Source organism: Leptinotarsa decemlineata, unplaced genomic scaffold (assembly GCF_025532065.1).
Source record: "Leptinotarsa decemlineata unplaced genomic scaffold, Ldec_3_MD MMD2_tig00000008_RagTag_RagTag, whole genome shotgun sequence".
Lineage (NCBI taxonomy): Eukaryota > Metazoa > Arthropoda > Insecta > Coleoptera > Chrysomelidae > Leptinotarsa > Leptinotarsa decemlineata.
The window spans coordinates 6,828,901-6,844,130 of record NW_027412537.1 but is presented as its reverse complement, the minus strand read 5'-3'; the positions used below and the strand labels follow the sequence as shown (position 1 = coordinate 6,844,130).

Sequence of the window (15,230 nt, the reverse complement as noted above, 5' to 3'; positions counted from 1 at the left end):
ATGCTTATGAATTTCCAAGGATTCAAAATAATTGAGTTTCCAACCGTTGTCTGCATGGTGCAATCTCCACATCGTTTAGATTCGGCAGTCTGTGGTTGCATTCCAAGGAATGATTCTAAACATCCGAATCATTTTTACCAAGTCTAAAAGACCTTTCAGCATACCATTTTGAAAAATTTTGGCCACATTGTCCCACATGTGTGATAATGTTTAGGTGGGACAATGTGGTTGAAATTAAAATGGTATGCTGAACACATTTTGTATATTTCGTATATTGTCTGATGAAGAACAATATATATCTGAATAAGTTTTGACCTAGTTCTGTGATATGATGAATACACGACGATCAAACAGCATTGTTTCAAGGTGGTTGCCAATGTTTCGTGGTTTGTTAGTATCCATAATCGTCTTCAGTTATCAGCCGAAGACGATTGTGGATACTAACAACCGAAACGTCGTGACATAACTTGGTTTGGAATTTTTTTAATTTTTTTCAGGGATTTCAAATCAATTTTTATTATATCAGACAATGGAAGTCTGAACTGATCAAACAGCATATTTCTTTAGCCTTCTTTAGCTAATTTCGTTTTTGGATAATATGGTGCTGAATACTAGACAAAATTTATAATATCAGCTTGATGGTCCATCAGTACACCAAACGGTTGTAGTCAGCATTTAGAGAATAAAATATGGGGATTACTAATGAAAAGTAAAAGTGGCGTTGAATGAATAGAAACACAAGCAATTTTCCTAATCACCAGAAATGCAATACTCTTCCCGACGAAAATACTTCTTCATCTCCTGGAGGAAGTCGACTTGGTTGGTGAAACGTGCGTTGAGAAGTTCTGGTGATTTGGAAAAGTACTTGTTTTGAGATTCGTTCAACGCCAGAGGTTCCAGTTTCACCTTGATTCCATCATCCATCCATCTGTACAGGTTGTACAGAAAAAAACAAATACGATACTTATAGAAAAACAGATAGCTTATAAATATGTTAATTATTGATATTATATGAAAAAAGTTCAATAATGGTGAGTTCATTTTTCAGATTAATCAATACCTACTTGAAACTTATTATAATCACTATTTCGATTCAAATGTTTTGAATTTTTAAATTTTCATTCATTGAATGAAAAATAAATTATTAGTTCAAATTTCAAAAAGGATATTTTTAGCAAACAGTATTTTTGGGACAAAAGATTTTTAGCTTTCTACTCCTCCATATTTATAAAAAAAATGTGGGAGAGTCATGTGGGAAATTGAATACAAAGTAAACACTTCAACAACTACCTACTTTCATATGAACATTGAATTACTAAAACATCACTACTAGATCGAAAAAATATCAACTTTTGATTATACAGTCATTTCAAATTCATTAATGTACCAGGCCAGATAAACCAACAATTCCTTGTAACGACCGAAAACAATTTTAGTTTGGTTATTATACAGAAAATTACTCGAACATCTCCTGTAATGAATAATTTTTTTAAATTTAATTATCAAATCTAATTAATTTCCGCCTATGTGGAAAACGTCCATAACAACACCTTTACATAAATCTGGCAATAAAATGGATGTTCGAAACTATAGAGCTATTGCCATCATGTGTGTACCAGCAAAATTATTTAAACACACTATTTTCAGTAAACTCAACAGTTTCACCAGTAAATATATAGCACCTCAACAGCATGGCTTCACGAGTCAAAGATCAATTAAAACAAATTTATTACTATTCAGTAATGAATCTTTCAACACTATAGAAAATGAATCACAATTGGACACTGTGTTTACAGATTTTCATAAAGCATTTGATCAGGTTCATCATGATGTACTCTTGGAAAAGATAAGCAGATATGGATTGTCAAGCAATTTCCTAGAATTAATAAAAAATCATCTACAAGAAAGAAATTCATTGTCAGATACGATCCAGAAGGATCCCTATATAATTAAAAAATGTTCGGTGCTCTCAAAACTCGTCTGAAAGAACCAATTACTTTTTATCAAATGAATGGAGAGGTCCTAGAAAGAAAAACAGGAGTAAGAGATCTTGGAGTAACTTATAATTCACAATTCTCATTTTCTAGTCATATCAAAAAAAAAAATGTAAAATCTGCCAATAGAATTCTGGGTATTGTGATCAGGCGGGCATCATGCTTTTCGAGTATACATACGATTAAGCTACTATATTATTCTTTAGTAAGGCCTAAACTAGAATTTGCTTCTATTATTTGATCCTGGGAATATCAAAAGTATCTATATGAATTGGAAAAGGTCCAGAATAAATTACTAAGACATTTATACTTGAAACAGTATCATGTGTGGCCTGATTATAATACCATAAGAACATATCAGTTGAGATCGGAATTTAAAATATTATCTCTGGAACAACGAAGGAGCTTGAACTGTATGATATTTCTGCACAAAATAATAAATTATAAAATTAACTCTTCTCATGTTCAATATATCAAGAATAGGAAATCCAGCAAGGGCACCACTGGTTAACATTCTCAAATAAGCTAATAATTTCAACACTTTGATTGATTTAGACTGGACCTCAACCCTCAGCATTTTATCGTAAAAATGTTTTAGACTGCACATTGAATACAAGTATTTGAGACTGTTTAAGACATATTGTAAGTATTTGAGACTGATTTTCTACATCTCCACAATTTTGGACTCAGTTCATCTCCTACAATTCTGGGCATTGACTAATAGGTAGTAAGTATAATATAGACAATATTTTTATGTAAATAATTGTAGTTCATCTTATTTATTCAAGTAATTAGGCTGAAACAGCCTGTTTGGGTAATAAATAAACAAATAAAAAATCGGGGAAAACCAGCTTTCTTTGTCATCAGATGAAAACTATCAGAATGCACAGCCTTCAAGTAGGATCATATGAACCCCAACATAACAATTGAATATAAAGTAAAATTAAAAGCATTCGTTGTTTTCAATACCGAAATTTCGTGGGAATAGCAGAAAGCTTTGTACTCCCTTCGATTTCTTACAATGATACGCACCTGAAGGACGGCAAGTCCTTTATTTCGTACCCTATTCTCTCCAAACCCCCTACAATTCCTTCTCACTGAAACCGTAGGTGATTTTGTTCGAGGTTCACCGTCAGTATGGAATCCACTGCAAATAATGTTAGCACGTGGTTGTTGTTATTTAATCCTCGATCAGTTGCCTTCAACACAACCTCGGCGGAATTCTCTTTCATCCTTGTTATCAATGCGTCTCTCTGGAGATATCCTGGAACGTATTGCATGTGCTATATTGTCTCAACGCAGTTAAAACTTCCATTATACGTTATATCCTGATGGAATATCCGCAACGCAATATCCGACAAACATAATTAAATCCTCTTCGTCCTTACCCCAGTTTAAATGATTGTCCACTACACGAATCCGGTCTGTTTTGCTCCAGCCTCAATCTAGTTGGTCAGCGGATTTTCCGAATTGGTAATTCGACATGGGAAGCTGGCGATGTCGCATCAATATTGCTTGCTTATTGCGTGATGTGTCGAAGTTTTTTCATCGAGTAGATGGCGAAATACGATTTAACGGTGGTTATAACTGAAATGACAGCAGCGTTTTCCGTACATTCTCAAACAAAAAGTTCAATTTCATTTCGGCGTTATTAGGTTGTTTTGACCTACATTCGGCTGGGAAATTTCGAGTTATCCAAAAATTATAGGTTATTTCGGCTTGTCATATCGGCTTAGGAATAACATTATCCCAACATATCTTCAGGATAAGTAACTAATGTTCAGTTATTTGTATTTATTGTTTTGAGATCTACTACGAGGGTGATCTCAGAATTAGGTACCCGGCGTAACAATGACAACACAATAAGTTCGATCCGGTTTTTATAATAAGAACTGTCTGTCTTGCTCTTCAAAATAGCCGTTAACTGACATTTTTGGGCCATTTTTTCCAGTTTGGGAATAGAAAATAGTCCGAAGGAGCTAAATCTGGCAAATAAGGCGCAAGAGGTAGCAATCTAAACTTCAATTCGTTAATTTTGGTCATTACGATGATGGATTTGCGAGCTGGTGCATTGCCTTGATGAAACAACACTTTTTTCTTAGCCAACTGCTGCCGTTTTTGCTTGATTTCTTCACTAAAACATTGCAATAAGTTCTCATAAAACTCGCCTTTGATAGTTTTATCTTTATCAAGATAGTCAATGAAAATTACCCCACACGCATCCCAAGAAACCGATGCCATAACATTGCCTGCAGTAGCAGTAAAACTGGTTTCGCCTTCTTTGGAGCCATTCTCCATTTTAAAACCATTGTTTTGATTATTATTTTGTCTCGGGTGTGAAGAGATGGATTCATGTTTCATACATGGTTATGAAACGACGCAAGAATTATTTATTTTATTTATTTATTTGTTTATTTATACACTTTTCTACAGGTTACACCCAACTACAGAACAGGGATATAAGTCAAATTACAATACAATATAGTTAAAATAAGTTATAAGATAAAAACAATACATATAGACTTAGTCCGGCCGTACATGGACCACATATTTGCAGTTGAGGCAACCACAACCTTGTGGCCACGTTGACTGCACTTCGCGGTTGACCCAATCACATTTTCGTGGTCGACTTGCGGTCATATAAACCGCACTTGCAGTTGAGGCAACTGACATCTATATTTTGTGGTGTCAGAGTTTAGTGCCAGTTTCAATATGGATTTCGAAGAAGAAGCACTACCACTTCTTATTTTGAGGAGAAGGAGAAGACGTAGGAGGTACGATCGCTTTGGGTACATCCACTTCTGGTTGCGCGACAACGGGAAGTACATTTTTATATTTTATTCGGTGAACTCCAGCAAGACCAATATATTTTTTTAATTACTTCAGAATGTCCATTAGTTCTTTTGATGAATTAATTAAAATTTTGAAATAAAAAATTGAACGCTGGGAGACCAATATGAGAAAAAGTACACGACGATGTGCGCGGTTGGGAACGACTGCAAGTTTGTGGTTGGTGTACGGCGAATGCTGCGATGACATCTTGGCGGAGATCAGCAGCAAGTTGACTGCAGACGCCCGTTTTGACTTTTGTGAACGCCCGTGTTCGTGTAGTACAGTATTTCTTATGGGCGGCTTGAGTTCGCTGGAACGCGACTGCAATTGTGTGGTCGATCCTACCGCAAAATGTGGCTCGTGTACGGGCGCTCTTAGCTGAAGTAAAAAGACCTAATCTCAGAGATGGAAGAATAAAAAATGTCGGGCTGACAACTTGCAGAATTGCATGTGACATACATGTTATGCAGAGGTGAATGTTTCAAAATATTTGTACGTGGTGTTGGCAGATAAAAAACGATTAACCAGTCTAGAGGTTGGTCTAGGTACATTGAAATTAAGTTTTTGCAGAATATGTAGGTCAATAATTGAATTGTAATCAGTTTAAAAAGAAACGTTGTGGAGTGACAATCACGACGACAACTCAAGCTATTCATAACATATCTAGCTAACAATGCATCATGGGGAAATCCAATTGGTGGATAGATATTGTCTGATCTATAGGACAAAAGTTTTAGGAAACGACGTTGTACTGATTCAACTTTATCTGTATACAACTAATGAGATGGATTCCATAATATGGATGCATATTCTGATTTTGATCTGACGAAAGCATAGTATAAGGTTTTCGATGTAGATGGATCGGAGGAAACCTCTGGAGATTCGTGCAATAAATTCATACATTCTGTTTGCAGCAGACAAAGTGGCTTCAGTTTGTGGTACAAAGGAAAATTTTTTGTCGAAATTAACACCTAGATTGGTGAATGTGAGAGGCAGTTGAAGTGAAATACCGTTTATTAAATATTGATATGAAAATGGACGATTTTTTAGTGTGTACGTCATTACATTACATTTACTCGCGTTTATGATTTGTTGCTGTGAAACTTCGCTACACACTCAATTGGAACATCTCCCTGCACTTTTTTTGTTCGAATGTGAGCAAACGCGGCACCCATCTTGCCCACAGCTTTCTCATGTCCAAATTTTCAGATAATATACGATGTACTTTTTGAAATGCCTAAGTCTGCTAACTGGCGCACTGTCAGTCGACGATTATTCAGTACCGCTTTGTAGCTTTTCTTCACCATTTCTGGAGTCGTCACCTCATTTGTTCGACAAGTGCGATGCTCGCATTGGCAGCTCGTACTTACCCCTCGTTTAAACTCTGCTACTCAATAAGTAAATGAAGGATCCGTCTCACCTAGAGTAAAATTGTACCACGATGTGGTACAACGATAACCAATTTTCTCCATTTTCACAAATTCCCGAAAACGTTGGCTACTGATGGCTGCCAAACAAATAGTAAACAACGTAGCGTCTTCAAACTTGAAACGTATGATTTATAGATTGTGTTCTTTCTAATACAAGCGATATTTATGAAACAACTACCGCTATCTCTAGATCAGGACAGATACTTCTGGGACCCCCCTCGTAAGTTATCAGGTCCAACCCTAGTAACCATCAGGTTTACTTTATTTTATTTTGAACATGATTGTACCTTCGTACCACTATCCGAATGAATGATAACAAATAAAACATTCCAGCCGAGTTTCATTTCACGGATTGCCGGTCGTCTTGGTAAATACTGTATTATTAAACCGCAGACCTTGACAACGTCAAGGCAGCTTTACTTTCACTTTCCTATAACGCGGCTGTGCTTACTGTGGTGCATTATCAACTGGTATGATGTGCTCGCTGATCATCGTCGTTACTGACATCGTTATCGAAATAATCACGGCAGATTTGGCATCGCGTTCTGTTGCATTCGGAAGTTAAAAATGAAACGAACATACTGTATGAATACACTATAGTCGTGTCCAATATTAGAAAAGCCAGCATGGAAAAATCAAAAACCGGTTTAATTGAGACAGTTGTTCATTTTGGAGCTCATTTAAATAACGTTTTGAAATCTAAAAAATTCCAATTAGTTCCGGAAGATATTCGAAAAGAACTTGAATTCGCTAATATTCTTTTGATTTTTTTCTGGCGTTATTGAAGAAGATTTAAAAAAAAAAGTTCTCATATCCAATTTTCAAGCTATAGAAGTTGGCGTTCAAAGATTTATGTTAACAGTTTTTTTAATATAAAAAGAAAAACCAATCAAGCGCGGTATAAGTTATAGTCTTTTTGGAGCCAACATCATTGATGTAGGATAGTAATCGTTCAATTAGTCAACTCAAAAAGAAATTTAAACAAGCTCTAATATGAGCAACTTTTTCCTAATTTGACCCACTTTTCATCTTTAATACGGTTTCCGATTTACCCATTTAGCCTCCCTCCTTATCTTCGACCTTATACACATTATAGACTGAACAAATAAAACGTTCGAGAGATATACAAGTGAGTGTATAATTTTTTATCAAGTTAAAATCATTTAGATTAAGTAATTCTGAGCTAGCTGAAATTAAGTTCATTCTACGCGGACTTGTTTCGTCATCCAAATTCAATTATAATCAGAAAAGGATCGTTACTAATTTTGAATCTGAACTTACTTTCTATTTATAGCCACGTATCAACTTCAGGCCTAGCCTAATAACATTGTCAATGTTACTGTGATCTTCAAGCTAATGAAAAATTAATCATAATTAATTACCTACTCAAATGTATTCCTGGCATTTATAACTGATTACCTACTTCATATATAACAACTATCTTAACTAATATATATACAGCATCGGTGGTTCAGTGGTAGAATGCTCGCCTGCCACGCGGGCGGCCCGGGTTCGATTCCCGGCCGATGCAGGTTTTTTTTTTGTTTCATAATCATCTATGTATAGTCAATACGAAGTCAATCCGAAAAGCTAAGTAAAAGACTAATGTATCGGGTCTGATAAATTTACAATTGAATACCATATAAAACCATCACACATTATAATAATAATAATGATTAGACCACGCCGCCCAAGCCATACAAAAAACTGCCGACGTTCGGTCACTATTTAGTTTTTATGCCATTCGCCATAACATCATTGAGAACATATCGGAGAATTTCAGGAAAATTTCAAATTAATCAAAGTCTCGAAGTGCTGCCGTTTGGGTCAGATCTTTGCTGCACTGATGACAAGTAATACCTCGAGACCTTTCTGTAGATGATCTACTCGACTGATTTCATGGTGGTCCTGCTGCTGGATGAAAGATAAATATCTGCAAGACTAACCTTTGTGTTATATAGGATATAATTCAATATCCAGCGTGGTATTATTCGGATTAGTAGTTGTTTTCCGGCAGGCATTCACCTTGGGAGTGAGAAGTGAGTCACTTTTAAGGTTAAGGTCGCATTTTTGTTTCTTGTTACCTTCAAGTAGGTATATCTATTTCAAAATGAAAATCGATAGTTGTGAACATACTTTTTTATTATCATTATTATCAACTACTATCAACGTGAATGGCAAGTTGAACTGCTTTATTATGTTTTTACCATCAGAAGTCCTTCAATATCATTGGTTCTCGCGATACGCTGAAAAGTCAATATACCGAATAAATGACGCGTTCACCGCATGTATCTCTAATACGATACAAATTTTCTAAGCTCCATAGCGTGTTGCTTGGTATTTGAACAAAGTACTTTCCGGAAACCGTAAAGCTATTCATCATTTGCGAATGTCCGTCTGTCCCGAATGGTCGTTCAACTAATGTATATGGTGCTGTTTTGAGGTATCTATCTCGAGTTGAGATCTTTCGGAGGTCAAAGGTTTACTAACTCTGCCGTCACGCTCATTCACCTGTGCATTTTATAATTTTCGTAAGGTGTCTTGTAATGCTTCTCGACATAACGTCAGGATAAATAGAATCGATAATGAGCTGAGAATATCAAGTACACACGTACAAAAAGGTGGCAGACATGGTTGTGAAGGAACTACATACACATTATATTTCGCTACAAGACTATATATGAATGGAAGAATAAGTTTGATGATATTTTCATATTTCTTCATCGATCGGTTAGACAGGATATCATTGAAACCCCTATTTTTCATTACCAACATAAAAATGTGAAATACATACGTACACTTCAAGTACTGGTAACAAAATTATTGAAGGTAACTATCAAAAGTGATGTCACAATTCAACCTCGCTAACAACTAACAAGAACAAAAGCAATTACAACACGAAGTTTTTTAGGGATTAATTTAAAGATTATCAAAAAATATGCAGTTTGTTAACAAAGAAAAAACAAAACAAAGTAAATATGTAATCAGTTCAGTTATTGATGTAGAAGAAGATTTTCTTTAAGCTTTCTTGAAAATAATGTAGTGGAATGGCATTATACTCGTATACAGTTGGGACGATAAAAGAATACGCACATCCGAGAATTGTTTACAATTTGAAATTGAAAACTCTATGTAACGACTTTGACATAAAATCATGAAATTCATCAGCACTTTGTGTATTGCTTTGTAAAAACATATTTATATTTTTTTCTCAATTCCAATATCTTGTAATTTGAATTTTCCAATATGCGAAACATTTAAAAGTCCAATTTTGAGGTTGAAATTTATAATTACCACACAAAATTTACTTACTTGTGAATCATGAAATGCTTACAGTTTATTATTTCTGAAAACAACTATTTGTGAAGTATTGAAGAATTGAAATCCTAGGAATTTTTCCACAACTGTCAAACGGTCTGAAAATCAAAGAAATTGCCGACGACTCACGTTAGTACCTTTCAAATGAGAGCTCACTGAGATGAAAACCTACCTTTTTCACTTTAGCAGAAAAGAGTGCAATATAAAAGTATGGGTTTTATCGTATATTTTTTGATGAGGTATGTGCATTCTTTTGTCGCCCCAACTGTATTTCACATATTTAGGAGAAAATCGGTTTCTTGAACAGTTATACCAAATGTGTCAATCTTCTTTAACATTCCCAGACAGTTAGTGTCGATTGATGGGCAGGTTGTGCCTCTTCAGTTGTTATTCGGAATGTATCTGCTATAGCATCTCTGATATTTCAAAACTAAATTAATAAAACCAAAAAGCATTGAGAATATTTCAATTGGTATTGGCGGAAGGACACGCATTGTCTGGATTCTTGAATAATAATAAGTGGTGAGCAACATCAGTCAACTTGTGATAGTTTAGCCTGGCTGCAGAAGGTAACCATGGTCTTGTTTTGGTGTGTTTTCTCCTTTGAGAGGTGCCTGGGTGTCTCATCGGTGTCTAACCACTGTCCTGAAGGTTGTAGAGGATCCACTTTCGATCACACGTGACGATTCGATCAGAAAATAATCTTTTTTGTTGCGCAAAAGAAGAACAGACCTCGAAACGTGACAATTTTTGTCGTTCGTTTAAATGGGCTTATTTCATGCTATGGAAAATGATACTGGTTTGCTTATAGACTGATCGAGTTAGGGGTATATTATACTTATCAAGCCTAATCGGTCCCAAAATCTCTGTATATTTGGAGAAAAAAGAATAGTTCAAAAAGCAAGAATTCAAATTGGCCGCGTGTCTGTTGACCAATAAAATTGATCGTGTCTAGAGCGGAGTTGCCAATTGTATTGGTTTTTGATATCCAATCACAGATCTGATGATCCAATTTGACAGACGCCATTTTTGTTGTTATTGTTGTCAACTCCGTGTGAATACAATTGTTACAATTATCTAATTAAAGAACATTTTTTTGTAAAAGGTAGGTCTCGGCGGGTGCCTATTTTGCTGCATATTCCGTGTCATTAGTTTACATTCAGAAAAAAATTGTTTCAGGTTATTTTTGGATTGATATATTCTGAAGTGATTCTACATTTCACTGTACATATTTTTGCTTTTTTTTTCAGTCACCATACTGCTCCTTGGCCGAAATACCACCTATCGTTTCAATTTTTCATTCTTCATTTCGGTACCAAAGTATTGCAAATTTTTCAAGTAAAATTCATCGATCTTGGTAAGTTGTCGGGAGTCAGCTTTAACAAAACTAGGATCAACATTCATTTTGAAATTATTTCAACAAAAATACGAAGTTTGTGGAAACTACAGAGGGGCTGGCTGACTGGATGGCAATATGGCTAATATACCATTAACGTTGAATTTCTTATTTTTGGTGGGTGGCATGAATGCATAATTGATTTATTTTATTAGGGTTCATGAGCATTCGAAAGCCATTTGAAAATACAGCTCGTTTAATTATATTTAGAATCATATTTAGATATTCGAGCGATATTATTATTGTATATTTATTTGTTTGCCGGTTTTATTCTTAAAAAAAATGAATAATTACAGAAAATTTTAATTGATCGTTCATTTTCTCAGGAAAATGGAGTACACATATCACAATTTATTGGTTTATTCCGCATTGAAAATGTATGTCATATCAGATCTATTCTGCCTGTTTTTGCAACATTGAGTTTCAACTTTTTCTTAGCTGACAGCTCGCGTAGGAACAATTCGTTTTTTCATCGAGTTTAGTTTGTGTATGTTTTAAAAGTGGTATTGAGATATATTTGAATATAAATATGGTGCATTCTTGTGTTGAATTTAATTGTGCGGAAAGGCACAAGAAAACAGAAAGCGCATTGGTTTATAAGTGAGTTATTTCATATAATAAGTTTAGGTTCCCAAAGGATAAAGTGAAGAGAAAAAAAATGGATGAAAGTATTAAAAAAAAAGAACTACAATCCTACTACTCTTCCAAGACTTTAAATCATTTTAAAAGTGACTATAAATTAAAGGGGAACGAAAATATTGAATTTGATGACACAGTTTTTTATTTCAACTTCAAGTATTCTCCACAGAAAGTATTACCTGGAGTTGATCCTGTTACTGAATGGTTACTGATTAATGGTATTATTACTTCAGAAGCTTCTGTTGGATCAGTTCGAGTACAATCAATTCTGTCTATACTTGACCGCATTTAACCTTCCTCTCAAGTTTTGGAAGATTCAACAGATTACCTAAGCGAGCCTATAACGCTTGAATTAGTAGCTATATTAGAAAAAGGTATTGTATGTATGAATCGTTCTTTTTTTTTATATAATAAATTGCAGTTGTACAGATTGAGGATTGTAGAATAAATTGAATATTTGAAATGATTCTTTAATCCAGTTTGCTATATTTTTTGATTTTTATAAGTGTATATTATTAAATAATACATAAAATCATAGTTTGTGTAAATATTTTGTGATCTATCGACTTTGTGTACTGATTTTAGATATAGAACTTATTTCCAAACGTGTACATTTTATTCCATGTGGAGAATTTTTCATTAATTGAAAAGTTATATTCACATACACTTCCACATTTGAATTGAAAATTATAGGCTTCGTAAATTATACGATTTGGCAATGTTGATTATTTCTATTGTTCCTATTGGTCAATCAAACAAGAAGCAGGAATAGGGCCACATTCGATTTTTAATAATTAATTACAAGAAAACTACGGTACTTAGAGAGATGATGTTTTTCAATTCAAAATTTCTATCAAGTGAACTATAAACCAAAAATCATGAAACAATCCCATTGTAGGGCACCCACTTTTTAAGCTTTTTTGCCTTTCCCAAACGTTTGAAACCATCAAAAACCGCATGGGAGCTGGCTTCTAATAATCCCGTCACCCCACGTACCGTTTGTGATGAGCCAGTGTCGACCAGAGTTCTCAAATCCTCATCCTGGATAACTTTAGGCCAGGGCATTTGGCACTATCATTGCCAAATGCCTGGTTGATTTTTTAGACTGTTTAGGTAGCGCTTTGGTTCAATTTGAATTCGTAGAGAAAAACTACCCGAAAATCGTTCAACGACATCAAATAGTAATAAGCTGAAAAGAGGTAGGAATTCGAAAAATTTACTATAGTAAATATAGTAAATATAGCTGAATTATTTCCCTCTGTTGTTGGATCTGTTTTTTTGATGTGGAAAAGTAATTATTGGTTCATCACATGGTTTGGTAAAATTTCTTTCATAATGTTTGAATTTCCAATTAGTTTACACCCAAAACTCTGGTAAAATTATTGTCAGTCATCAAGCAGGCACAAATTAGGTAGTTTTAGAGTTTATAGTCAGTATGAACACGCCTGAGGAAGCTATTATATTGCGAAACATGTGTTGCGTTCATTTTTTGAAATTCTTTAGTGCAAATCTCAGAATAAAGTATTACTTGAATACACTATTTATTTTCATGAAGTATTGGCCAATTCCATTACATATTTTCCAACAAAAACTCCATTAAATTAGAGTTCATCAGTTGTTACACATGAAAATTATTCATCAAATAAATTGGTCAATAGAACTATCACCAGTAAATTAAGCTCATAACCGTATAGCTGCTATAACTCGTGAAATTATTATCAGAACGTGAATACGTTTGCCATTCAAACGCCAAATTATTGATATAACTGTTATGAAACGTTTATCATCAGAAACTCCATTACGTTCGAAAGTAATCGGATTCAAAATCCTGAATTTATGTCACGCATAAAATCCGACTTAATCAGGGAAACCGAAATTTATTGCAGGCCTAATGCTGGGTATAGTAGAAACTAGTGTTATTGTTGGAAAGCTTTCTTTTTTTCGTCGCCGAGTCTTGTGAACGACTTGCTGGAAGAAAATGTTTTATTCAAAGGAATATCTTGATTCGATATGCCAATTTATTCGACATTGAATTATGAATGGTGTGACTAGTTCTGATGCAATGTTGAATTTTTTTAATATCAAATATGAAATATTACTAATTCGATGGACATGCTGAATTCGTTACAATTCTTCATTTTGCTCCCTGAAACCGACATACATTTTTCCATAAAAATTATTATTATTGAATGAGAAGATTAATGAGAAGAGAACTCTATAAATATGATGTGATGGAATGAAAATGTATCAGTTTCAACTAATACAAATAAATGAGGTTTCCATAGGCAATTCATTGCAAAGCCACGACATTGACATCCACACAAGATCCGTTTTCTGTCTTCCACTTCGTCTTTCACTCCGAAGCAACTAGTTGAAGTGAGAGCCAAAAAACATTTATACTCCAACAGCAGCATCGGTTTCATCAGTGGTACTAGGCTGAACCACGAATATATGGTTGATCTCAACTGTCCTTGAAGAACAAGCCTGAGACAGAAAAGGCGATGCTATCTCTCTACATAAAGACGCTATCTGTGTTATAGACTCAATTCACCAATTGGGATTTTTAACCGACCTCCTCATTATCTTAGTTTCGAATATTTCAACTAACTTAGCGAGAGTGGTCCCAGAAGTATCCGGCCTGACCTAGATATGCCGTTAATTGTTTGAAAAATATTACTGTGTTAGAAAGTACACACTCTATAAATCATTTGTTTCAAGTTTGAAGACGCTGCGTTGTTTAGTATTTGTTTGGCCGCCATCAACAGCGAACGTTTATGGTGAAATCCATTATCGCAATGACCAAAATTTAACGAATTGAAGTTTGAATTGCTACCTCTTGCACCCTATTCGCCAGTTGTTTCCAAACTCGAAAAAATGGTTCAATGGGTTTCAGAGATGAAGAAGTGATGTCGACAGTTAATGGCTATTTTGAGGATCAAGATATTTCTTATTATAAAAACGGTATCGAATTTATAGAACGTCGCTGGAAAAAGTGGATAAAGCTACTTTTTTTTTCAAAATTTTTGTGGTTTCTTTGTTGGGCCGAGTATTTCTAGGACTTTCCTCGTAATTCTTTATATTTTGGTGGAGATCTCAATATTAACTTATTGGCTATAAATAAGTCCGTGCAGATTTTCACAGATTTTTTTCAGCGTTATTGATTTGAAATGGAAGTTTGCTTTCCTTTCGTCTGTGTGTTACTACAGAACGGAGACCCACAAAAATGTTATAATAAACCGTTCCTTTCTATTCTCTACGACCGCACTATCGCAAATTTCACTAGTCACTATCTCGCTTACGGTTCTGTCCAAACACATTATCGTGATAATCAGTAAAAAATAGCGTGAGTTAATTATCGGTATGACCAAACGCTCTTGCCAAATATATCGCGTGGTGCGTGACAAATCTAGATCTAGGCTAACGAAAATAATATTTGATTGTTCCGTTTTACGCAATGGCACACTTTCAGCGATAACTGTGTGCGATAATTGGAAACTCATTTTGTCACTCGATTAGGATATTTAAGTATATATGGAATGTACACATCACGAATTAGAGATGATAAACAATCTAAGCTAAGTTTATAAATTGAACTCCATGCTCATTTCATACAAGTATAAA

The 15,230-nt window shown here is 34.7% G+C and overlaps 1 protein-coding gene and 1 non-coding gene across 5 annotated transcripts in view; one reads left to right on the top strand and one right to left on the bottom strand.

Annotated features, from left to right (window-relative positions):
• The window catches only part of tai (basic helix-loop-helix family member taiman), a 503,475-nt gene that overhangs the window by 260,760 nt on the left and 227,485 nt on the right, over positions 1-15,230 (bottom strand). The gene's annotated exons all lie outside the window — the stretch shown is intronic.
• Positions 7,717-7,787, top strand: TRNAG-GCC (transfer RNA glycine (anticodon GCC)). The gene has a single exon. It is a non-coding gene; the product is annotated as a tRNA-Gly (tRNA).